Below are 24374 nucleotides of genomic sequence, written 5' to 3'. Positions count from 1 at the left end.
TTCACATCCCCAACCAAATGCAGTCGGCTGCATGAGAGGCATTTATATGTCCTCCCGAGTACCCCTACCCAACGAACCCCCCCAAAAAAGATGTCGTGTCTGCAGCAAGCGCGTATATAGACGTGACACCCGCTATTATTGTCCCTCCTGTCCTGATAATCCTGGTCTTTGCATTGGTGAATGTTTTGAACGCTACCATTCACTAGTTGAGTATTAGCGTAGGGTACAGCATTGCACAGACTAGGCACACTTTCACAGGGTCTCCCAAGATGCCATCACATTTTGAGAGACCCGAAACTGGAACCGGTTACAGTTATAAAAGTTACAGTTACAAAAAAAAAGTGTAAAAAAAAAAAAAAACACACACAAAAATAAAAAAAAATAGTTGTCGTTTTATTGTTCTCTCTCTCTCTATTCTCTCTCTGGTGTTCTGCTCTTTTTTACTGTATTCTATTCTGCAATGTTTTATTGTTATTATGTTTTATCATGTTTGCTTTTCAGGTATGCAATTTTTTATACTTTACCGTTTACTGTGCTTTATTGTTAACCATTTTTTTGTCTTCAGGTACGCCATTCACGACTTTGAGTGGTTATACCAGAATGATGCCTGCAGGTTTAGGTATCATCTTGGTATCATTCTTTTCAGCCAGCGGTCGGCTTTCATGTAAAAGCAATCCTAGTGGCTAATTAGCCTCTAGACTGCTTTTACAAGCAGTGGGAGGGAATGCCCCCCCCCACCGTCTTCCGTGTTTTTCTCTGGCTCTCCTGTCTCAACAGGGAACCTGAGAATGCAGCCGGTGATTCAGCCAGCTGACCATAGAGCTGATCAGAGACCAGAGTGGCTCCAAACATCTCTATGGCCTAAGAAACCGGAAGCTACGAGCATTTTAGGACTTAGATTTCGCCGGATGTAAACAGCGCCATTGGGAAATTGGGAAAGCATTTTATCACGCCGATCTTGGTGTGGTCAGATGCTTTGAGGGCAGAGGAGAAATCTAGGGTCTAATAGACCCCAATTTTTTCAAAAAAGAGTACCTGTCACTACCTATTGCTATCATAGGGGATATTTACATTCCCTGAGATAACAATAAAAATGATTTAAAAAAAAATATGAAAGGAACAGTTTAAAAATAAGATAAAAAAGCAAAAAAATAATAAAGAAAAAAAAAAAAAAAAAAAAAAAAGCACCCCTGTCCCCCCTGCTCTCGCGCTAAGGCGAACGCAAGCGTCGGTCTGGCGTCAAATGTAAACAGCAATTGCACCATGCATGTGAGGTATCACCGCGAAGGTCAGATCGAGGGCAGTAATTTTAGCAGTAGACCTCCTCTGTAAATCTAAAGTGGTAACCTGTAAAGGCTTTTAAAGGCTTTTAAAAATGTATTAATTTTGTTGCCACTGCACGTTTGTGCGCAATTGTAAAGCATGTCATGTTTGGTATCCATGTACTCGGCCTAAGATCATCTTTTTTATTTCATCAAACATTTGGGCAATATAGTGTGTTTTAGTGCATTAAAATTTAAAAAAGTGTGTTTTTTCCACAAAAAATGCGTTTGAAAAATCGCTGCGCAATTACTGTGTGAAAAAAAAAAATGAAACACCCACCATTTTAATCTGTAGGGCATTTGCTTTAAAATAATATATAATGTTTGGGGGTTCAAAGTAATTTTCTTGCAAAAAAAAATAATTTTTTCATGTAATCAAAAAGTGTCAGAAAGGGCTTTGTCTTCAAGTGGTTAGAAGAGTGGGTGATGTGTGACATAAGCTTCTAAATGTTGTGCATAAAATGCCAGGACAGTTCAAACCCCCCCAAATGACCCCATTTTGGAAAGTAGACACCCCAAGCTATTTGCTGAGAGGCATGTCGAGTCCATGGAATATTTTATATTGTGACACAAGTTGCGGGAAAGAGACAAATTTTTTTTTTTTTTTTTTTTTTTTTGCACAAAGTTGTCACTAAATGTTATATTGCTCAAACATGCCATGTAAATTCTGTTGCTTCTCCTGAGTACGGGGATACCGCATGTGTGGGACTTTTTGGGAGCCTAGCCGCGTACGGGACCCCGAAAACCAAGAACCGCCTTCAGGCTTTCTAAGGCCGTAAATTTTTGATTTCACTCTTCACTGCCTATCACAGTTTCGGAGGCCATGGAAAGCCCAGGTGGCACAAACCCCCCCCAAATGACCCCATTTTGGAAAGTAGACACCCCAAGCTATTTGCTGAGAGGTATAGTGAGTATTTTGCAGACCTCACTTTTTGTCACAAGGTTTTGAAAATTGAAAAAAGAAAAAAAAAAATTTTTTTTTCTGGTCTTTCTTCATTTTCAAAAACAAATGAGAGCTGCAAAATACTCACCATGCCTCTCAGCAAATAGCTTGGGGTGTCTACTTTCCAAAATGGGGTCATTTGGGGGGGGGTTGTGCCATCTTGGCATTTTATGGCCTTCAAAACTGTGATAGGTAGTGAGGAGTGAAATCAAAAATGTATGCCCTTAGAAATCCTGAAGGTGGTGCTGGGTTTTCGGGGCCCCGTACGCGGCTAGGCTCCCAAAAAGTGCCACACATGTGGTATCCCCGTACTCAGGAGAAGCAGCTGAATGTATTTTGGGGTGCAATTCCACATATGCCCATGGCCTATGTGAGCAATATATCATTTAGTGACAACTTTTTGTAAATTTTTTTTTTGTCATTATTCAATCACTTGGGACAAAAAAAATAAATATTCAATGGGCTCAACATGCCTCTCAGCAATTTCCTTGGGGTGTCTACTTTCCAAAATGGGGTCATTTGGGGGGGGTTTGTACTGCCCTGCCATTTTAGCACCTCAAGAAATGACATAGGCAGTCATAAACTAAAAGCTGTGTAAATTCCAGAAAATGTACCCTAGTTTGTAGACGCTATAACTTTTGCGCAAACCAATAAATATACGCTTATTGACATTTTTTTTACCAAAGACATGTGGCCGAATACATTTTGGCCTAAATGTATGACTAAAATTTAGTTTATTGGATTTTTTTTATAACAAAAAGTAGAAAATATCATTTTTTTTCAAAATTTTCAGTCTTTTTCCGTTTATAGCGCAAAAAATAAAAACGGCAGAGGTGATCAAATACCATCAAAAGAAAGCTCTATTTGTGGGAAGAAAAGGACGCAAATTTCGTTTGGGTAGAGCATTGCATGACCGCGCAATTAGCAGTTAAAGCGACGCAGTGCCGAATTGTAAAAAGTGCTCTGGTCAGGAAGGGGGTAAATCCTTCCGGGGCTGAAGTGGTTAATGCTGCCTTTCAGTGCTGCCTATCAGTGACACCTATCATTGCTCATCAATGCCGCCTATCAGTGCCCATCAGTGCCATCTATCAGTGCTTATCAACGCTGCCTATTAGTGCTCATCAATGCCCATCAGTGCTGCACCGCCTATCCGTGCCACAGACCATTGATCATCAATGCCACATATCAGTGCTGCGTATTAGTGCAGCCTATCAGTGTCACCTACCAGTGCCTATCAGTGCCCATCAGTGCCACCTATCAGTACTCATCAATGCTGCCTATCAGTGCTCATCAATGCCCATCAGTGCAGGCCGCCTATCGATGCCACAGATCATTGCTCATCAATACCACCTATCAGTGCTGTGTATCAGTGCCCATTAATGCCTCCTATCAGCACTGCCTATCAATGCAGCCGATCATTGCTCATAAATGCTGCCAGCCTCCTCAGCATGGCTCTGAGCGGAGAGCGTCTCTCATACAGCTCAGAGCCGACAGTTCTCCCTGCTCCCCCCTCCCTCCTCTCTTGCACAGGATAACACAGCCAATCTGCTCCTTCTCCCCCCTCCCCTCTCCCTTATGTGTACTACGGGAGATGTGAGCTTGTTAGCTTCACACTTGACTTCCTGCAAAGCACACACAGGAGAGGGGGGGGGGAGGAGCAGTTTGGCTTTGTCATCCCGTGCGAGAGAGGAAGGAGGGAGGACGGAGGGAGCAGGGAGAACTGTCGGCTCTGAGCTGTATGAGAGATACACTCTCCACTCACAGCCCTGGGACTAGCAACCCCGCTGGGGCCCCCCGACAGTGGTGGAATGCCAAGGCCCGGTTGAAAGGTGCAACTGCTGTGACCCAGGTACAGTAGTTCTGCCACTGATGTAATTGATCCGTATAGGAACAACATATTCAATATACAGCACTCACAAAAGGCTTCAAGAGATTGTCAGCAGAGCTTCTACAGATTTCTCTCTCCCTTTATATTGTAAGAGTTCTAGAGGTGACATTGATAGCAACTTTTCTTAAAGATTTACAGCTAAATCCTCCTTCTAGCAGAAAACAAAAAACAGAGTACCATAAAGTCTCTTCATCTGCACTCTGCAAGCACAGGCTGTGATAGACAATTGCAGCCCTAGGAGAAAATCTATTTTGGTAGATTTTTTTGGTAGACACGTTAACAACTACTCATTCTGATTAGAAAAAAGGCAGCCTTCTAACTCTTTAATACGTGCAGCTTTTGTTTTCTCAAGCTACTTCCTCAATGTGAGAGGTAAGCAAAAATGCCTGCTTAAAGTTCATGACACCTGCTCATGGTTCATTTATACATTATTCATGTTATACTCTGGCACATAACCAGCTTGGGGAACAGATATCATGTATGGATTACCCCAAATTGCTCAAGGCTCAAAAATATATTACACTATGGGGAAAATATAGAAAAAATCCTTTATTATATAAATAAAAAATATTTATAATTTTCAAATTATATACATAAAAAAAATAGAAAAATGATTTATTATATAAGTTAAAAAAATGTAATAATATCACATAAATATAATAAAATACCGGTACATTAAATACCCATAAAACATCCTAAAAACTACCTATTGGGTTCAGATTTTTACTTCTAGATATTTATGTGCCTTAAATATACAAAGAAGACAAAGGGACTTTACATTGTAGAACGCAGGATAAACTTCTCACCAACTAAATATATAAATGCTATGTTTTAATAATACAAACGGCTAATTAATGACATAGACATATATAGACCAAGAAACAGTAAACCTGGTAGAAAACACTATTGTAAGACCACTAAGAGCATTGCATTATAACAAATATGCCATTTCACAAATAGAAATGTGGTCAATGCATTTTATAGTTTAAATGCAGTCGTTATAAAAAAACAAAAAAACAAAACAAACCTCCTTCATGTTAACTTGTATGTGCCTTAAGTGTATGGAAACTTAATAACATACATTCCTTATTAGTTCTCCTTCGGTCTGTTGAATATGCCAAGTGTTTTGTTATAGTATATCTGTTTGAAAAGTAAAAATAATTGCCTATTGATCCTGCCAGAAAACTTTCTGTTCTGACTACCACCATTTACACTGTTCCTTGAGAACTTCAGAAACTCACCCATCTATGTTATGAAGCAGGAGAGGGTAGGGTTCCATAGCCCTATCTTTTTTTTTGTTTTTCTGATACAGAAGGGCAAGTAAGTGTTGGCATCCTAGGACCTGAAGTGTGCTGCTGACTGAATCACAAGGTGAAAGTAAGACAAGAAAGCTTGAAAAATGTCCTTATGATCAGCAATACATTTGTTCAGACCTGGGTTTAACCAAATCTGCAAAATTATTTAAGTAAATTAGACTTACAGTGAGGGAAAAAAGTATTTGATCCCCTGCTGATTTTGTACGTTTGCCCACTGACAAAGAAATGATCAGTCTATATTTTAATGGTAGGTTTATTTTAACAGTGAGAAACAGAATAACAACAAAAAAATCCAGAAAAAGCATATTATAAAAGTTATACATTGATTTGCAGTTTAATGAGTGACATTAGTTTTTGACCACTTCACAAACATGACTTAGTACTTGGTGACAAATCCCTTGTTGGCAATCACAGAGGTCAGACATTTCTTGTAGTTGGCCACCAGGTTTGCACACATCTCAGGAGGGATTTTGGCCCACTCCTCTTTGCAGATCCTCTCCAAGTCATTAAGGTTTTCAGGCTGATGTTTGGTAACTCAGACCTTCAGCGTCGTCCACATATTTTCTATGGCATTAAGGCCTGGAGACTGGCTAGGCCACTCCAGGACCTTAATGTGCTTTTTCTTGAGCCACTCTTTTGTTGCCTTGGCCGTATGTTTTGGGTCATTTTCATGCTGGAATACCCATCCACAACCCATTTTCAATGCCCTGGCTGAGGGAAGGAGGTGCTCACCCAAAATTTGACGGTATATGGCCCCGTCCATCATCACTTTGATGCAGTAAAGTTGTCCTGTCCCCTTAGCAGAAAAACGCCCCCAAAGCATAATATTTCCATCTCTATATTTGATGGTGGGGATGGTGTTCTTGGGGCCATAGGCAGCATTCCTCCTCGATGTAGTGTGTTACCAATTGTTTTCTTGGTAACTATGGTCCCAGCTGCCTTGAGATCATTAACAAGATTATCCCCTGTAGTTCTGGGCTGATTCCTCACCATTCTCATGATCATTGAAACTCCACGAGGTGTGATCTTGCATGGAGCCCCAGACTGAGACAGATACCTTGTGTTTCGTCCATTTGCAAATAATCGCACCAACTGTTTTCACCCTCTCACCATTCTAGCCTTGTGTAGGTCTACAATATTGTCCCTGACATCCTTGGTTTTTGCCATGGTGGAGAGATTGGAATCTGATTGATTGCTTCTGTGGACAGGTGTCTTTTATACAGGTAATAAGCTGAGATTAGGAGCACTCCCTTTAAGAGAGTGCTCCTAATCTCAGCTGTATAGAAGATACCTGGGAGCCAGAAATCTTGCTGATTGATAGGGGATCAAATATTTATTTCACTCATTAACCACTTGCCGATGCCTAAGTAAACAAGGCATTTCCCCATTCTGTCTTGTGTCATGACAGACATCACTGCTCCCTGTCATCGGTCGCAGTGATCGCTGTCATGTGAGTTGAAGCCCATCCCCCCACAGTTAGAATCACTCCCTAGGACACACTTAACCCCTTCATCGCCCCCCAGTGGTTAACCCCTTTCCTGCCAGTGTCAGTTACACAGTAATCAGTGCATTCTTATAGCACTGATCGCTGTAAAGATGACAATGGTCCCAAAATAGTGTCAAAAGTGTCCGATGTGTTCGCCATAATGTTTCAGTCCCGATAAAAATCACAGGTCGCCGCCATTACTAATAAAAAAAAAAAATTACAATAAAAATGCCATAAAACTATCCCCTATTTTGTAGACGCTATAACTTTTGCGCAAACGCAAATACGTTTATTGTGATTTTTTTTTACCAAAAATATGTAGAAGAATACATATCTGCCTAAACTGAGGAAAAAAAATGTTTTTTTATATATTTTAGGGGCATATTTATTATAGCAAAAAGTAAAAAAATTGCGTTTTTTTTTTTTTTAAATTGTCGTTCTTAATTTATTTATAGCGCAAAAAATAAAATCCGCAGAGGTGATCAAATACCACCAAAAGAAAGCTCTATTTGTGGGAAAAAAGGACGTTGATTTTGTTTGGGTGCAACGTTGCACGACTGCGCAATTGTCAGTTGAAGCGACGCAGTGCCGAATCGCAAAGTGTTCTGGTCAGGAAGGGGTTAAAATCTTCCGGGGCTGAAGCGGTTAAAAAGCAAATCAATTTATATCATTTTTGAAATCCATTTTTCTGGATATTTTTGTTGTTATTCTGTCTCTCACTGTTAAAATAAACCTACCATTAAAATTATAGACTGATCATTTCTTTGTCAGTGGGCAAATGTACAAAATCTGCAGGGGATCAAATACTTTTTTCCCCCACTGTAGAAGTTTGATGTTGAAGAATGTATACATCATGCAACTTTCAATAGTCATAGACTGTAAATACAAAACTAAGCACAATCTACTAATATTATAGATAGCTGCATGAAAAGACCTCGAAGAAAGAAATATCCTAGTGAAATTACAGTGGACTAAAATGAAACCATTTCAAAATGTACCTTATGAAGTATGCTCCTATGCTACATATTTTGAGGTCATGTGAGCATTCATGGTCTTCTTTCAGGTGATTTTTTTTAGTATGAATTCTTAACTTAAAAAGTGCCTTACTATTGCTCTCAGCCTCCTCCAACTCTCCAAATTCATATTTTTTGCCGTTGTAATCTGATGTTCATTCTCCACGGTCTCACTGTATGTAGGAACACAGTCACCATCTCTTTTGCTTGCTCCTGAGATGGACCAAGGACAAAGGTCTATGAACTATGCGATTAGTAGTGTGCATAGAGCTGTGCAAATGACTGCAATCAACGTACACTGCTCGTTGCAAACAGATGTAAGTGAGGGGAAACAGAGAGGTCTGTAAGCTCACATAGGATGTTACAAGAAGGCAGAAAAACACAGTGAGGGCCAGTTCACACCACATGCAGTCCAGTGCGTTTTTGTTCTGCATCAAAAACAGGAATGGAAAGTAGGTTATATGGTTTCCAATGGCATAGTTTACACCCGTGCAGTCAGTTCCAGGGCTTTTCAGTTCCAGAAAAAAAAGTAGAACATGCTGCATTTTTCCTGGGTGTTTTTTTCTAGAGTTGGGTGATTCTATTTGTAAATCAGGAAAATTGCAATATTTTTTTTTTCTTGTTAGTATGGACTACGGATGAGCTGAACACCCCCCCGGTTCGGTTCACAGCAGAACATACCAACAGGCAAAAAATTTGTTTGAACACGTGAACACCGTTAAAGTCTATGGGACACGAACACGAAAAATCAAAAGTGCTAATTTTAAAGGCTTATATGCAAGTTATTGTCATAAAAAGTGTTTGTGGACCTGGGTCCTGCCCCAGGGGACATGTATCAATGCAAAAAAAGTTTTAAAAACGGACGCTTTTTCTGGAGCAGTGATTTTAATAATGCTTAAAGTGAAACAATAAAAGTGAAATATTCCTTTAAATTTTGTACCTGGGGGGTGTCTATAGTATGCCTGTAAAGTGGCGCATGTTTCCTAAAGGACATAACCGGGTGACCCTGCCCCCTCTGACGCTACGGGGAAGCCATAGGGATATTCCTGTGTGTCAGAGTCCCGTGTGGCCCCCGCCCTCAGTTATAAAAGAACTGTCACCTGAGAGGACGGTCATTATGGTGCCTCCCATGGAGATGGATCGGTGGCCGCGAGCAGCTTTTTTTTTTTCGTCTGTCGGAGCGAGAGAAGAAGAAGATGAATGGACTTCGTGAGACAGTTTAATTTTTTTATTTTTTAATAAAGGACTTGTCTCCAAGTCGTGTCATGTCATTTTTACCATTTTCACACTTTTTTCGTGAAATGGTAGGGGTACATTTGTATCCCGTTACCATTTCACATGGGGCGGCCGGGATCTGCCCGCAGACCCCCACAACCACCGGGCAAGGGTTGTGGGGATGAGGCCCTTGTCCCCATCAACATGGGGACAAGGTGCTTTGGGGGGCTACCCCAAAGCTCCCTCCCCATGTTGAGGGCATGTGGCCTGGTACAGTTCAGGAGGGGGGGCACTCTCGCCCCCCCTCTTTTCCTGCAGCCTGCCAGGTTGCTTGCTCGTTCAGATAAGGGTCTGGTATGGATTTTTAGGGGACCCCCACGCCATTTTTTAAAAATTTTTGGCACGGGGTTCCCTTTAAAATCCATACCAGACCTGAAGGGTCTGGTATGAATTTTGAGGGGGATCCCCACACCATTTTTCTTTTAATTTTGATGAGGGGTTCCCCTTAATATCCACACCAGACCTGAAGGGCCTGGTATGGAATTTGGGGGACCCCCATGCAATTTTTTTTTATTTTGGTTCGGGGTTCCCCTTAATATTCATAAAAGACCCAAAGGGTCTGATAATGGACTGTGGGGGAATCCCATGCCGTTTCAATGACTTTTATGTGTAACTGTATTGCCGGGACCGACAATTTATTATAGCCGTGAGTACTTTTAAATGACTTTTTTTCCTTTAGAAATGTCATTTTACTCTCGGACTGTTCTAAACATGGGAAACGTGCACCACTTTACGTGCATACTATAATACTGTAGACACCCCCAGGTTACGAAATTTAAAGGAATATTTCACTTTTATTGTTTCACTTTAAGCATTACTAAAATCACTGCTCCCGAAAAAACGTTTTTGAAACTTTTTTTTGCATTGATACATGTCCCCTGGGGCAGGACTCAGGTCCCCAAACACTTTTTAAGACAATACCATGCATATAAGCCTTTAAAATTAGCACTTTTCTCTCATAGACTTTTAAAGGGTGTTCCGCGGCTTTCGAATTTGCCACAAACCCCCCAAATTATTCGCTATACGGCGAACAGGTGAACACCTGATGTTCGACTCGAACATCGGGCTCATCCCTAATATGGACCTGATTAATATAGTTTTATGTTAACTGTAAAATGCTGTGAAAAACAGATGGATTATAAACCTCGAACAAGGCCAGACAATGTCACTAATATTAAATATAAAGCTCAAACAGGATAAACAGGATATGTTTATATTTGAAGTTCTTTAGTATTGTTAGCGAGATGCTCAGATATAGGACAAGCTGCCACAGCGACTGCGTAACAATGGCCATTAGCATGCCTGATATACACAGCATCCATCAGCTGACAGGGCAGCTAGTGCTAGTCTGTCTATTGATTATAGATGGTGATTTGCTGAAACATGTGAAACCAGTACAGCAGGCACCTTTTACTGCTACAAATTGCAGCTTTATTTCTTCTGGCTTATATTTCTCTTGCCTAATTTGTTGGAATGTTATGGTTGGCCATAAATTTGAGGAAAAGCTAGGCATTATACATTTATAACATTGAACAGGAACCACCATTGCTCGTGTGGTTAAAGCTAAAGCATCTTTAGCCTTCCTATTTTTTAACTAACCAGCCTTTTATCTTTTAAGGCCTTGAAGGATACAAGGTCAAGCAATGTCAGTGTATTAGAATGTACCCTGTTCTCTTTGCATTGCTTCCTTTGTGTGAAATACCTGGTTACCCTTCCAATCTCCCAGCTTTCCAATTTAAAACTGACCATGCCAGGGCATGGAAGCACATCTATCCTATAAAGTATGAAGTGTAAATGCCCAGCGCTGTCTACCCTTGTGTCTTTTAATTGGTGTAATGCTTAAACAAAATAATATTACAGATTTTCTCCTACAATGTGAATCAATAAAGCGAACAAATTAATTAATTATATTTTCTCATACAAAGTAAAAAAATTATTATTTGATACAAAAATCCCTAAATATTTCATCCGAGTTCTATATATCCGAGAATAATCATTTAATCCATCCAAGTGTGGTCAGCTTTCTACTTGAGAACAGCGAGCACAGCCTGCCTGTACGCCAGTGGTCAGACTTGTGCTGACACACCCCCGAACAGCTAATCACTGGGAAGTTCAGTGTCCTGCTGTTTCTCTGCCTCCAGCTGTCATGCACAGCTCCTCAAAGTGTATTTCTGTCTCTGCATTTTTCAGTAGACTGTGGCTTTGCTCTGTTCAGGCAACTGCTGCCGTACCCCCCTCCCTCCCCCCATCATCACAAGGAGTCTCCCCACTTATCTCTTTAAGCCCCTTATGCAGCTGAGAACAGAGATCAATCAATCAGTTTTAAAACAGAATGAAAAGGTATTAAGAATTTTTGTATGTATATAAAAACACAACAATTTTACCTAGCATTTCTATTTAAAAATGAATGGGTAAAGGTTTACATATACTTTAAGAGCGATTTGTAGCTAGCAATTTAATTGTCACTGGCAATTTGTTGCTATGAAGCACATTGCCCCTTCTATGTGTTAAATTCATGCTACAGCATTGTAGCTAAGCCTCAAAAGTAAATGCAGAACAATTGTCACTTGTGGGCTGGTAGCTGATTTGAAATGCTGCTCGAATTTAGTCACTTAGTGACTGTGCTGCCACATGCTATAAAATTAGTGCATTAGAGGCTCCTTAGAAAATAACTATATTTTCTTAGTGAGAGCACTCCTAAAAAACAAAACAAAACAGTATCACTGTAACCTAATCTCCCATCCAACATGGCCATAGAAGGAGACCCAACAAGGTCATGAAACATTGTTATTCATGCTTTAAGAAGAAGAAAAGCTGCTTTAAGGTCTGGCATGTGGGCAGCTCCTGCTTTAGGTTACCTGGACAGTGGTATTGATATTGTAACTGGGGGAACCTAATTTATGGTAAGATGTTGTAAGGTTGTGTAGACTAGTTATGTAGAATCATAAGGGCTCATTCACAAGTGTGTCAATACCCTGTGTTTACAGCTGTATTCCAAGAGTGCAGCAACTTTGCAAAAAGTTCAGGGACACTATGAGCTAAGTCCAATTAGATGCATGTCACATCCAGGACCTGTTCCTATTACTTATATGTGACAGGTTTTTATACTCTAGCTGTGAGAGGAGAGAATAACACATAGAAGCTATACCTGAATAAGTTCACATAATACAAAGGCTTCTGTGAAAAGGCAGAATGAGGGGAGGGGCGGGCATAGCAGTTCCAGCAACCCTTCTCTTGAAGGAAACCACAGTGAGCACTTTCGGAGCTCCGGAAGTTATCTTCCTGGAGCACAATAAAAGTAACAGAGTTAGGCCCCATTCACACCTGAGCATTTTGTAGCTTGAAGCCTGAAGCTACAAAACGCTGGAGGGGAGAAAATCAATTATTCTCTATGGAGATGGTTCACATCTCCACTCCAAAATGCCTGAAGCCAGAAGCTCCAAAATGCCTAAAGCTCCAACAAGTTCTGGAACTTTTTTTCTAGGCAGATTTGGGCGTTTTTCTGCTTTTTACATTGGTGACCTTATGACCTGTACAAAATCACGGCAAAAGCGCGTCAAAATCGCAGTAAGCCACGGCGAAAATCGTGGCAAAAATCGCACAACTTTCTGCCTGACAACACTATGCTCAGGTGTGAATGGGGCCCAAAGTCTACGAGGAGGCAGGCACCTAGTAACCTAGTAACATATAACTCATGGTATGCCTGCAGTTTTTACAAACTAGCTGAATTACGGGAATTCAGATTTAAGCAGCATTTAAGCAATATTTTTAAAGGCTCATAACTGCCCTTTAATGCCTTCCATGAATATTACAATGGGCATTACACAGTGCAGTACAGACAGGACTGGTAATGCTGTGTTGTGTTATGTTAAAAATTAGGCAACATGTTGCTTTCATGATGCATCAATGTTTGCCAGCTTCCTTCGTTTATTTCAATAGAAACGCACTATAAACAGACTTTAACCTCACCTATAGCATTTATAGCATCCTACTGAATCATTTATAAAGTGTTAGCTGTGTGCTGGAGGAGAGGCGGTGGAGGTTCCTGTGTCCCAGAATGCACTGGGAAATAACAGAGGACTAGCAGGGAGCAGCTTCAAAGCAAATGCATCAACCAGCCAACAATACTGACAGTGCCAGGTAGAAGTAGTGGCATTGAGCATTATTGCAAGTGGCAAAGCTTTTTCAAGTTTCAAGTTTGCAAGTTTCGGTGCCTGCAAGTGACCGTGACAATGTTTCCACGATCATCTTGAACTAGATCAAGCTAAGTATACAAATCCATCTTGCAGAGAATTCACAAAAATGCCTGCTATCACACAACCTAAATACACCTCAAAGCTTAAAAATCCCTCTACATCACTTCTTAGGATGAGCCGAACACCCCCCGGTTCGGTTCGCACCAGAACTTGCGAACAGGCAAAAAATTCGGATGAACACACGAACACCATTAAAGTTTATGGGACACGAACATGAAAATTCAAAAGTGCTAATTTTAAGGGCTTATATGCCTGGGGGGTGTCTATAGTATGCCTGTAAAGTGGCACAATTTTCCCATGTTTAAAACATTACCACAGCAAAATGACATTTCTAAAGGAAAAAAAATCATTTAAAACTGATCGCGGCTGTAATGAATTGTTGGGTCTCGGCAATATAGGTAAAACTCATTGAAAAAAACGCATGGGTTCCCCCCAGTCCATTACCAGGCCCTTCAGGTCTGGTATGGATTTTAAGGGGAACCCTGCACTAACATTTAAAAAAAATGGCGTAGGGGTCCCCCAAAATCCATACCAGACCCTTCAGGTCTGGTATGGATTTTAAGGGGAACCCTGCACCAATTTTTTTTTTTAAATTGCGCAGGGGTCCCCCCCAAAATCCATACCAGACCCTTTCTGAGCACGCAACCTGGCAGGCCGCAGGAAAAGAGGGGGGACGAGAGAGCGCCCTCCCTCCTGAACCGTACCAGGCCACATGCCCTCAACATGGGGAGGGTGCTTTGGTGTCCTCAAAGCACCTTGTCCCCATGTTGATGGGGACAAGGGCCTCATCCCCACAAGCCTTGCCCGGTGGTTGTGGGGGTCTGCGGAATCAGAATCTGGAAACCCCCTTTGACAAGGGTACTCCCAGATTTCGGCCCCCCTATGTGAATTGGTAACGGGTATACATTGTACCCCTGCCAATTCACAAAAAAAGTGTCAAAAATAGTAAAAAAGACAGGAGACACTTTGGGACAAGTCCTTTACTAAAAAATAAAAATGTCCCGCTGTAAATCCATACCAGGTCTGGTATGGATTTTAAGGGGAACCCTGCACCAATTTTTTTTTTTAAATTGCGCAGGGGTCCCCCCCAAAATCCATACCAGACCCTTTCTGAGCACGCAACCTGGCAGGCCGCAGGAAAAGAGGGGGGACGAGAGAGCGCCCTCCCTCCTGAACCGTACCAGGCCACATGCCCTCAACATGGGGAGGGTGCTTTGGTGTCCCCAAAGCACCTTGTCCCCATGTTGATGGGGACAAGGGCCTCATCCCCACAAGCCTTGCCCGGTGGTTGTGGGGGTCTGCGGAATCAGAATCTGGAAACCCCCTTTGACAAGGGTACTCCCAGATTCCGGCCCCCCTATGTGAATTGGTAACGGGTATACATTGTACCCCTGCCAATTCACAAAAAAAGTGTCAAAAATAGTAAAAAAGACAGGAGACACTTTGGGACAAGTCCTTTACTAAAAAATAAAAATGTCCCGCTGTAAATCCATCTTACGCCACCCAACGAACCGAAAAAAGAAAAAAAAACGCAACAGGTCCGCTTCCATGGGAGGCTCCCGCCGAGTGACGCTTCTTCTCGATGACAGCTGTTATATAGCTGAGGGCAGGGCCACCTGGTGACGTAAACTGGTGACTCCACCTTCCTCTGACATCACGTGGCGTCAGAGGGGCATGTGACCTGGTTTGGTTTAGGAGGGGGGGGTGCTCTCTCATCCCGCCTCTTTTCCTGTGGCCTGCCAGGTTGCATGCTCAGATAAGGGTCTGGTATGGATTTTGGGGGGGACCCTCACGCAATTTTTTTTTACATTTTGGTTGGGATTCCCCTTAATATTCATACCAGACCCAAAGGGCCTGTAATGGACTGGGGGGAACCCATTCCATTTTTTTCAATGAGTTTTATTTATATTGCCGAAACCCGACAATTCATTACAGCCGCGATCAGTTTTAAAGGACTTTTTTTCCTTTAGAAATGTAATTTTGCTGTGGTACTGTTCTAAACACGGGAAAAATGCGCCACTTTACAGGCATACTACAGACACACCCCAGGCACGATATTTAAAGGAATTGGTATGGGTATACATTGTACCCCTGCCAATTCACAAAAAAAGTGTCAAAAATAGTAAAAAAGACAGGAGACACTTTGGGACAAGTCCTTTATTAAAAAATAAAAATGTCCTACTGTAAATCCATCTCACGCCGCCCAACGAACCGAAAAAAAAATGCAACAGGTCCGCTTCCATGGGAGGCTCCCGCCGAGTGACGCTTCTTCTCGATGACAGCTGTTATATAGCTGAGGGCAGGGCCACCTGGTGACGTAAACGGGTGACTCCACCTTCCTCTGACGTCACGTGGCGTCAGAGGGGCATGTGGCCTGATATGGTTTAGGGGGGGCGCTCTCACATCCCGCCTCTTTTCCTGTGGCCTGCCAGGTTGCATGCTCAGATAAGGGTCTGGTATGGATTTTGGGGGGGACCCTCGCGCAATTTTTTTTTACATTTTGGTTGGGATTCCCCTTAATATTCATACCAGACCCAAAGGGCCTGTAATGGACTGGGGGGAACCCATTCCATTTTTTTCAATGAGTTTTATTTATATTGCCGAAACCCGACAATTCATTACAGCCGCGATCAGTTTTAAAGGACTTTTTTTCCTTTAGAAATGTAATTTTGCTGTGGTACTGTTCTAAACACTGGTAAAATGCGCCACTTTACAGGCCACGCCACTTTACAGGCATACTACAGACACACCCCAGACATGATATTTAATTTTTATTGTTTCACTTTAAGCATTAATAAAATCACTGCTCCTGAAAAAACTGATGTTTTTAAAATTTGTTTTTGCATTGATACATGTCCCCTGGGTTAGTACCCGGGTCCCCAAACACTTTTTATGGCAATAACTGGCATATAAGCCTTTAAAATGAGCACTTTTGAATTTTCATGTTCGTGTCCCATAGACTTTAATGGTGTTCCGCGGCTTTTCGAATTTGCCGCAAACACTGCATAATGTTTGCTGTTCGGCAAACAAGCGAACATCTGGCTCATCCTTAAGCACTTCTAATTAGAAAAACATAACTTTCATGGGTATTTAACAAGCATTTTTTATGCTTTTTTCAACGCTTCAAAAACGCAACAAAAACGCATCATAAACATGTCATAGATGATATAAGAAAGTTAATGAGCATTGCTTCATTCACAAACATGTGAACCAGCCCTTACATTCTTCTAATACAAATGGATACAGATGCAGGAAGCCTATTTAAAATGGTTATATATTTGATGTAATAGTTTTGTATGCTAAATATAATGAAGAAGAATCAAATAACCTTGCTCTAGTTTACTAAAAGAATAAAGAAACATTTTTTTTATTTGATCTTTAGGCAGATACAGTATATAAAAATCCACATATTCCTTTAAAATAATTAAATGTTTTTTACATACAAACAGCTTTGGTACCTGTATCTGACCTTTTATCAGCCTCTTGTCATCCTCTGTTCAGCAGCAATCACACTAGCAAAGGGAAAATTAGCACAGGCATTGAGACTCTTCTGCATGCACTTGTGCTGATTGGGAACACACAGATAGGAAGAGAGCAGAGTGAAAAGAGTAAATGATTTATATGTGTGTTGCTGCTTTGTCATTGTCTATTCAGCAGGCTGAGGGTGAGGCTACCCCACTGCTTTTCCTAATTCTAACAGAGAAAGTGATGTCTCCCCCCAGGCTATGCTATGGTATAGGAATCACAAACATGGCTGGATAGAATTGTACTTCCTTCCGAAGATAAGATAGTCTGCTTATATAAATTTGTTTTTAGATGTTTGCCTAGAGTTCAGGTTTTAAAAAACTAGTTACTCTGCAACTGGGGATGAGCAAAATGAAGCATTTGCACTTTGCTGAAATTTCTGTGAAAATTGGGAAATTTTAGCAAAATTGGTTATTTTGGCAGAATGCAGGAGATTTTTGGTGTGTTTTTTTAAAGACTTGAATCCCTTAAGCAGGCCTTAGATGGTGCAAATTCCTTTCCTGGAAAGAAATTTGCACGATTACCCCATCAACACAGACAGTGCTAACAAGGGAATCCTGCTGAGACAATTGATTTACTAATATTGGAGAGTGCAAAATCTGGTGCAGATCTACATAGAAACCAATTGGGTCCAGGTTTCTTCATCAAAGCTTGATTGAAGAAGCTGAAATAAGAAGCTGATTGGCTAGCATGCAAGTTTTATTAAATCAACCCCTTTGTATTCTACCACCGGGGGAGGCAAGCCGCCCACGCCATAAGAAGTCAGTCATTATTGCTAGCTGCTATAGCAGCTGCTATTGATAATCGCTAATAAATCTGGCAGGCTGGTTTTACCCAACTTGATTGATCAATTAACTTGCTACATTCAGCCTGCCCATACACGGTTCGAATCTCAGCTAATTCCTGCTGAACTGGCTGAAATTCAAACCATCTATGGGCCTTAAAACTTTTTTTCCCTATAACACCCTTGGTTCCCAGAATTTTTTTTTTTAGGTTTTTTCTACCCCGACATATTAACATCGTTTTTCTTGGGACAGATAGGGATTTAATTAGATAACATATTTTGATACATTTCATTTTTTTCTGGATCTTATCTAAAAAGCAATAGTTAAAAATGTTTAAAAATAATTTGCCTGTAATTTTTCCCAATGCAACATAAGTGTGATTTTTATGTAACATTACAAAAAGGTAAAACTCAAAGTGAATCTTTGCATTTTACTTTGGAACAGCGTTATTCCCCTTTCAATGCTACATTGAGATACAGGTTTACATATACAGAATTACATATTTAATGGTATTTCATTTAGATAAGGTCAGGATGGCAAGAACACACATTAGCACAATCTGGACTTTTTTTTACAAATTTGCGATCACAGAAATTCCAAATTACATTGTGTATACCCATGTTAGTATTTGAGGCTTATACAGTAAAGGCTTATGTCATTCAGATCATGAGACATTAGTTTTAGGAAGCCTAAGATAATTCTATGGAAGGATTTTGTTTTTTAAATGTAATATACTATATATATATATATATATATATATATATATATATATATATATATATATATATATATATATATATATAATATATATATATATATATATATATATATATATATTTATATATATATATATATATATATATATATATATATATATATATATATATACAGTATATATAAATGAAGAGAAACCATATCAGCACTCATTCCTTATTAATTGATTGATTATTAAATAATTCATAAATGAATATAGTAGGCATTCAAATGCTAAATATATTATATTTTTTTCATTTTATCATTTCTTTTCATTGGTGTGTGTGTGTGTGTGGGGGGGGGTTCTGGATCTGTTGGTGACTTGATATAATAATGGATCACTTCTTTAACTGAAATTACCAGCCAGCAGTTCCATCCCACATGTTTTCAGGGACCTGTTGATTCCCAGAGTCATTTTAAAAAGGCACTAAGATGAATAGCCATTATACCTGTGCTGTTTGGAAATGGCATTTGGGACCTTAGTGTTTAAAAGTACGGTAAGCTTCAAATGACACATTTTATGGAAGCTCCTTTAAATTATTTTTGTTATTTTTTCCTTTTATATTGTAACTTTTTTACACTTATTATTATTTCTTACTTTAACGTTTGTGAAAGTATTTCTTTCTAGGTGAACATCCACTGCACCTAGAATTAAATATATTGACAGCTGTCACTGACATGATTTTGTTTATCAACAAAACCATGTGATCTTCATGTTAATTAAAATTCATCACTATTGTTAGCTGTGAGGGTCACAGCTGTTCCTTCTTGGATATACAATACCCCACCATAATAGTTTTTCAGGTTCTTTCAAATTATATTGAGATGTTTTTGGTATAACAAAAAAGTAAAGTGCAGTCACCCATAGTAACCAGCCAAATAAATTTTTACTAAAATCAGTCCGGTAAAATATGATTTGATTCTAAGAGTACATCACTTTGCTATTTGTTGCTTGTACTGGTTTAAAGATTATTAATTCTTCATTAACATGAAGATGTTTAAATCAAGTTCAAATGTTATGTGGAGTGCTAGTTACCCAATCAGCATTTAGACGTTTTGTGTTTTCACACAAAGTAAACATTTTTTTTTAATTGGCTTTTAAGTAATACTGCATAATTCTTCTTGCCTTGTAAAATGTTCTCTTATCAAAGGCTGATCCTAGCATTATTTTTATAACTATTCCAAATGAACAGCAAAAAGACTCTGCTTTTTACTCTGCTTAAAAACTCTAAGATTGTTGACTATATGTATATTTATACATTTAATATTTACAATAAAATGTAACTTTTTTTGACTATTTATTTTAGAAATATTGGGTCATGGCCCATATGTTACCTATTTTGTACATTGAATACATTTCTGCACTTTAGGTTATTTTAATATGTTGACTAAAAAATTCACTTTTTCAGACGTGAGTAAAGTAATATCAATAAATGAATAACTAAAGAACATGGATGTACATTATAGTCAGTGCGACGGGAAAAATATAGCATTTTATGTAAATTAGTGAGTAAACATGAAAATTATGTTGTTGCAGATGAGACGTGTGAAATTTAGATTGGAAGCTCTGACGAGCAGGGCCCTCTGATTCCTCTTGTACAAAATTGTAATGTAGCTGTAATGTCTGCCCTCATGTTGTAAAGCGCTGCACAAACTGTTGGCGCTATATAAAACCTGTATTATAATAATAATAATAATAATAATAAATACATTTATACAGAATTTTGATGATACGTTACTAAGCTTGAAGAAGTGATCGAATTCACATGAGCAATATTTGTTTTTGGTTTAAAGTGTATGTAAACCTTAGCAACTAACTTTTCATATGTTTGTGTTAAAAAATTAATTTTGTCATATTTGTTTGATAAGTGCAAAAAAAAATAAATAAAATGTTTGGGATAGAGCAAGGAAGGGTTAGAACTTATGGCAATCTTGAATTTGGAGATAGATCTTTTTCCATCTAATTGTTGCAAAATCGTAACTCATATCTTGTTAGCTGCTAAACTACTTATAACATGACGATGGAGACATAATCTATCGCCCAATGTATCAGAAGTTATTGAGACAGTGCAGCAACACCACAAATATGAGAGTTTGCTAGCTAAAAAACGAAAGAGATGAAAGATATTTAACCAACGCTGGAAACTTTGGAATGTTGGGATTGCAAAGGACTTAAAGCCAGTGGTGTACCAAGAGGGGTGCGGGGGGGGGGGGGGGGCGGTCCGCTCTGGGTGACACACATTGGGGGGTGTCAGGCACTGCTCAGGGACCCCAGGTGCATGTGGGGCCCCTGCACTTTCCCTGTCATCGCAGCTTTGCAAAAGTTGATTTGATCAGCACAGAGCCCAGCAGTGTTGGGGAGGCTGTCTGTAACTCCCCTGTCATCTCATCAAGTTAGGCTGTCCCTCGGGGATTTTCACGATCTCCCGAGGCAGCTGCAGTTGGTAGGCGGGGTCAGGGTGTTGCTGCCTCCTCCACTCCTCCTACAGACTCCTCCCATCAGACAGAAGAAAGGTGAGGAGAGACCACAGCAGCCTGGAAATCTTCATCACCTGACATGCTGTAAGTGACTGAGCAGTGCACACTGTCACTACATTCAGACCTAACCTGTCTCTATATCACCCTAACCTAGAGCTATACATCACCCTAACCTGGAACTATATACCACCCTAACCTGTCTCTATATACCACCCTAACCTGGCTCTATATACCACCCTAACCTGTCTCTATATATCACAATAACTTGGCTCTATATACCACCCTAACCTGTCTCTATATACCACCCTAACCTGGCTCTATATACCACCCTAACCTGGCTCTATATACCACATATATCACCATAACCTGGCTCTATATACCACCCTAACCTGGCTCTATATACCACCCTAACCTGGCTCTATATACCACCCTAACCTGTCTCTATATATCATCATAACCTGGCTCTATATACCACCCTAACCTTGCTCTATATCACCTAACATGGCACTATATCACCCTAACCTGGCACTATATTACCCCAACCTGGCACTATATCACCTAACCTGCTAGTATACTAACCTAATGTCAGTTGACATCAATGTGCGGTGCGCTGCCTGCCCGTCTGGGGGGTAACCAGATATAGGATCCACCCTGGGTGCCAAATGCTGTAGGTACGCCCCTGCTTAAAGCTCTGTATTTCTGTTTGATAACGTACAGATTTCTTATGTCACTCTTCTGTGTACAATACACACTGTTAGACCTACAGTTTGTTGGACTGTTTAACTGTTTTTCCATATAATCTACATGAGGTTCTAAAACCTGAAATTGCTTTCCTGTTATATTGATGCAGGCCCGGGGGGGCCGTATCTTTGTATACTTGTATCACCTGTTTGATATAAATAAAAATTAATGAAAATAAATCCAATTTGAATTAAAATAAGGATGGATAGTTAATTTTCATTTTTTGTTTTGCTTTATATTATTCTTCTCTTTTTTTATCTATAAGACAAATATTTCCAAGCTCTGTGTAAAGTACTCACTGTATCTAGACAATGCAAGGTTACTTTTGGTGATGAATGATCTTGCAAGCCTAAAGCCTAGTACACATTGCTAGGTTGTTTTTTTCCATTCAACCCAGCCGGCTAAATGAAAAAAAAACTGACAGCTCAGGTTGGAGTCACTGTACTAACGACCCAATGTTAGTACAGCAATCTCCCCCTGCTGTTCTATTGTGTTCTGACAGGGGGATGCCCCCCCACCCCAGCCAGAACACGCTAGTCAGCGTTCTCCACCATTGGGGGAGAGCACTGATCAGATGCCGATTGCCAGACCTTTTTCGGTCAACACTCTTTGACAGAAGCCAGCCGAAAGGCCAAATTTTGTCGGACTGGCTGCCGTACGGGCTGAATGTTTTTCTATTGAACAGACCAATGCCACCTGACATTCAGCCAGTGTGTATGGAACTTAAAGGTGGCCATAGATAAGCAGATGTGTCATTGAGAATTATTAGGGATGAGACATCAGTCTACCTCTGCTCTGAACAGCTATTGTATTGCCAGAATCTTCTTCGCTGCTCTATTAACAGATGGAGTCACATGCACAGTAAAATCTTTGATCCTTGTTCTTCACAGAAAAGGGACGACTATTGTTAAAAGGTATTCCAATATGACGGAAAGTGTAGTCGTATGATGAATCCGTTGAATCACTTGCTATTATCATGCAGTGTAAGTCCATCCCCAGTGCTGCAGTATGGTAAGACTTGTTTTATTTTTCTGCTCTCGCTGTAATTATATATTTGATTGTTTTAGAGATAATGTGAGCAAAAATTGATGTTTAAATAGTTTTTACTTTATATGTAATTAGTTCATTAAAGGCCAAAGTCTCAAAGCGAAATCCCAAGTTTAATCATAACCAAAGACATTAAACGGTTGAATAATAATACATCAAAGTCATTTTAACAGTAGCTTTTTATTTTTTAACAATGCTTTTTACCTTCTGCTGACTTTCATTTGCGGTGCTAAAATGTGCTTTTGACTATTTTTGATAAATACTGTACACTGGGCATCTTTCCTGCCAAACCCAGAAAAGAGAGAGTTCCCCAAATAGTTTGCAATCATTTCTGTTTCGCACAAAGGGGATAAAAGTAAGTCTCTGACTGGTTGCTATGGAAACACAAACACCTTTTTTTCAAAAGTTTAAATATCAGCCACATTATTTTTTTTCTGTATCCACCCTGTAGTTTGTAACTTTCAGCTGAATTGAAGAAGGACATTTACTTGTAGAGATGGAAAAAAGGAACAAAAACAAAAGTGTTGCGAAAAGTAACTAAGCAGAGTCCTTGTTTCATTTTACTGTATGATAAAACATATAACTTGATTGTGTTTAATTGTTTTTGACCTTTAATACATTGTGCCAATAGTGCTAGAAGAAGAAAAAATGTAAAACAATTTGAATGGGTATACTGATTTAGATAGTTTGCCAGGTCATCAAAATGTATACATTTACTTACCATTAAAAGGTAAGATGAAAAAAAAAAAAAAAGACTGGCATCTAAACTGCAAAAACACGATACAGCAAATCATTTCTTGAGTTTTGTTCTGCCAACAAACACAGGCAGATATGTACCAAAGCTACAAGTCAAAGCCTGGAAATCTGAACAATTTATATCACATTTAGACAGGTACTTTGAACTGACTGAATTAGCACTGTGAAAAATGAAACATCGAAACAGAAAGATCAACTTTCATTTTCCACTTTTTATCTCAATTACAAATCTTTATTCCATTTTTTTATCAAACATGGTATCACACATGGGATGTGTAGTTCAGCAACAGCTGGAGGGCCGTAGTTTGAAGATCCCTGCTCTAAACCATTCCAATAAATACATTGTGCATCACCCATCTGGGAGTACACATTTGTTAAAGGCATTTTGTCAATGTATTACTTCAGTTAGATTGTTCCTATGTGTCAAGGGACAAAACAATTCTAGACCACACAGCATCCAATGCATGCCATGTCATACTCTCTGTGTTGCATCACAAATGTGGGAGTGCTAACGTGGTGAAAGACATCATCCAGCTGCATTAGTGCACTATCTGTGTCAGCGAATGCTCTGCTTTCTTGTGTCCATGTCAAATCTAACTATTGTGTTGCTCTCCCCTGCACCAGCGGTAGACTGAAAGACCTAGGGATTCTGGGATATTTAGTTTGCTTCACATGAAGTGTCATGACTCACACTACAGACAGAGGTGATGCATTGACCCTTGCAGTGCCATGCCACATGCCTCATTTTTAACACAAAAGAATGCTTTAAAGACAATATTTGTTACTTCCT

The 24374-nt window shown here is 39.8% G+C and overlaps 1 protein-coding gene and 1 long non-coding RNA gene across 6 annotated transcripts in view; one reads left to right on the top strand and one right to left on the bottom strand.

The window, feature by feature from the left end:
• FRMPD4 (FERM and PDZ domain containing 4) overlaps nucleotides 1-24374 on the bottom strand; it is a 608500-nt gene that overhangs the window by 363440 nt on the left and 220686 nt on the right. The gene's annotated exons all lie outside the window — the stretch shown is intronic.
• LOC141127944 (uncharacterized) overlaps nucleotides 3926-24374 on the top strand; it is an 88983-nt gene continuing 68534 nt past the window's right edge. For both annotated transcript variants that reach the window (XR_012241614.1, XR_012241613.1), the window contains exons 1-2: nucleotides 3926-4114; nucleotides 22672-22792. This is a non-coding gene — a long non-coding RNA (uncharacterized lncRNA). The remainder of the gene's footprint in view (nucleotides 4115-22671; nucleotides 22793-24374) is intronic.

This window comes from Aquarana catesbeiana, linkage group LG02 (genome assembly GCF_042186555.1).
Source record: "Aquarana catesbeiana isolate 2022-GZ linkage group LG02, ASM4218655v1, whole genome shotgun sequence".
NCBI lineage: Eukaryota > Metazoa > Chordata > Amphibia > Anura > Ranidae > Aquarana > Aquarana catesbeiana.
The sequence above is the reverse complement of the archived record's forward strand: the minus strand, read 5'-3'. Positions and strand labels throughout refer to the sequence as shown.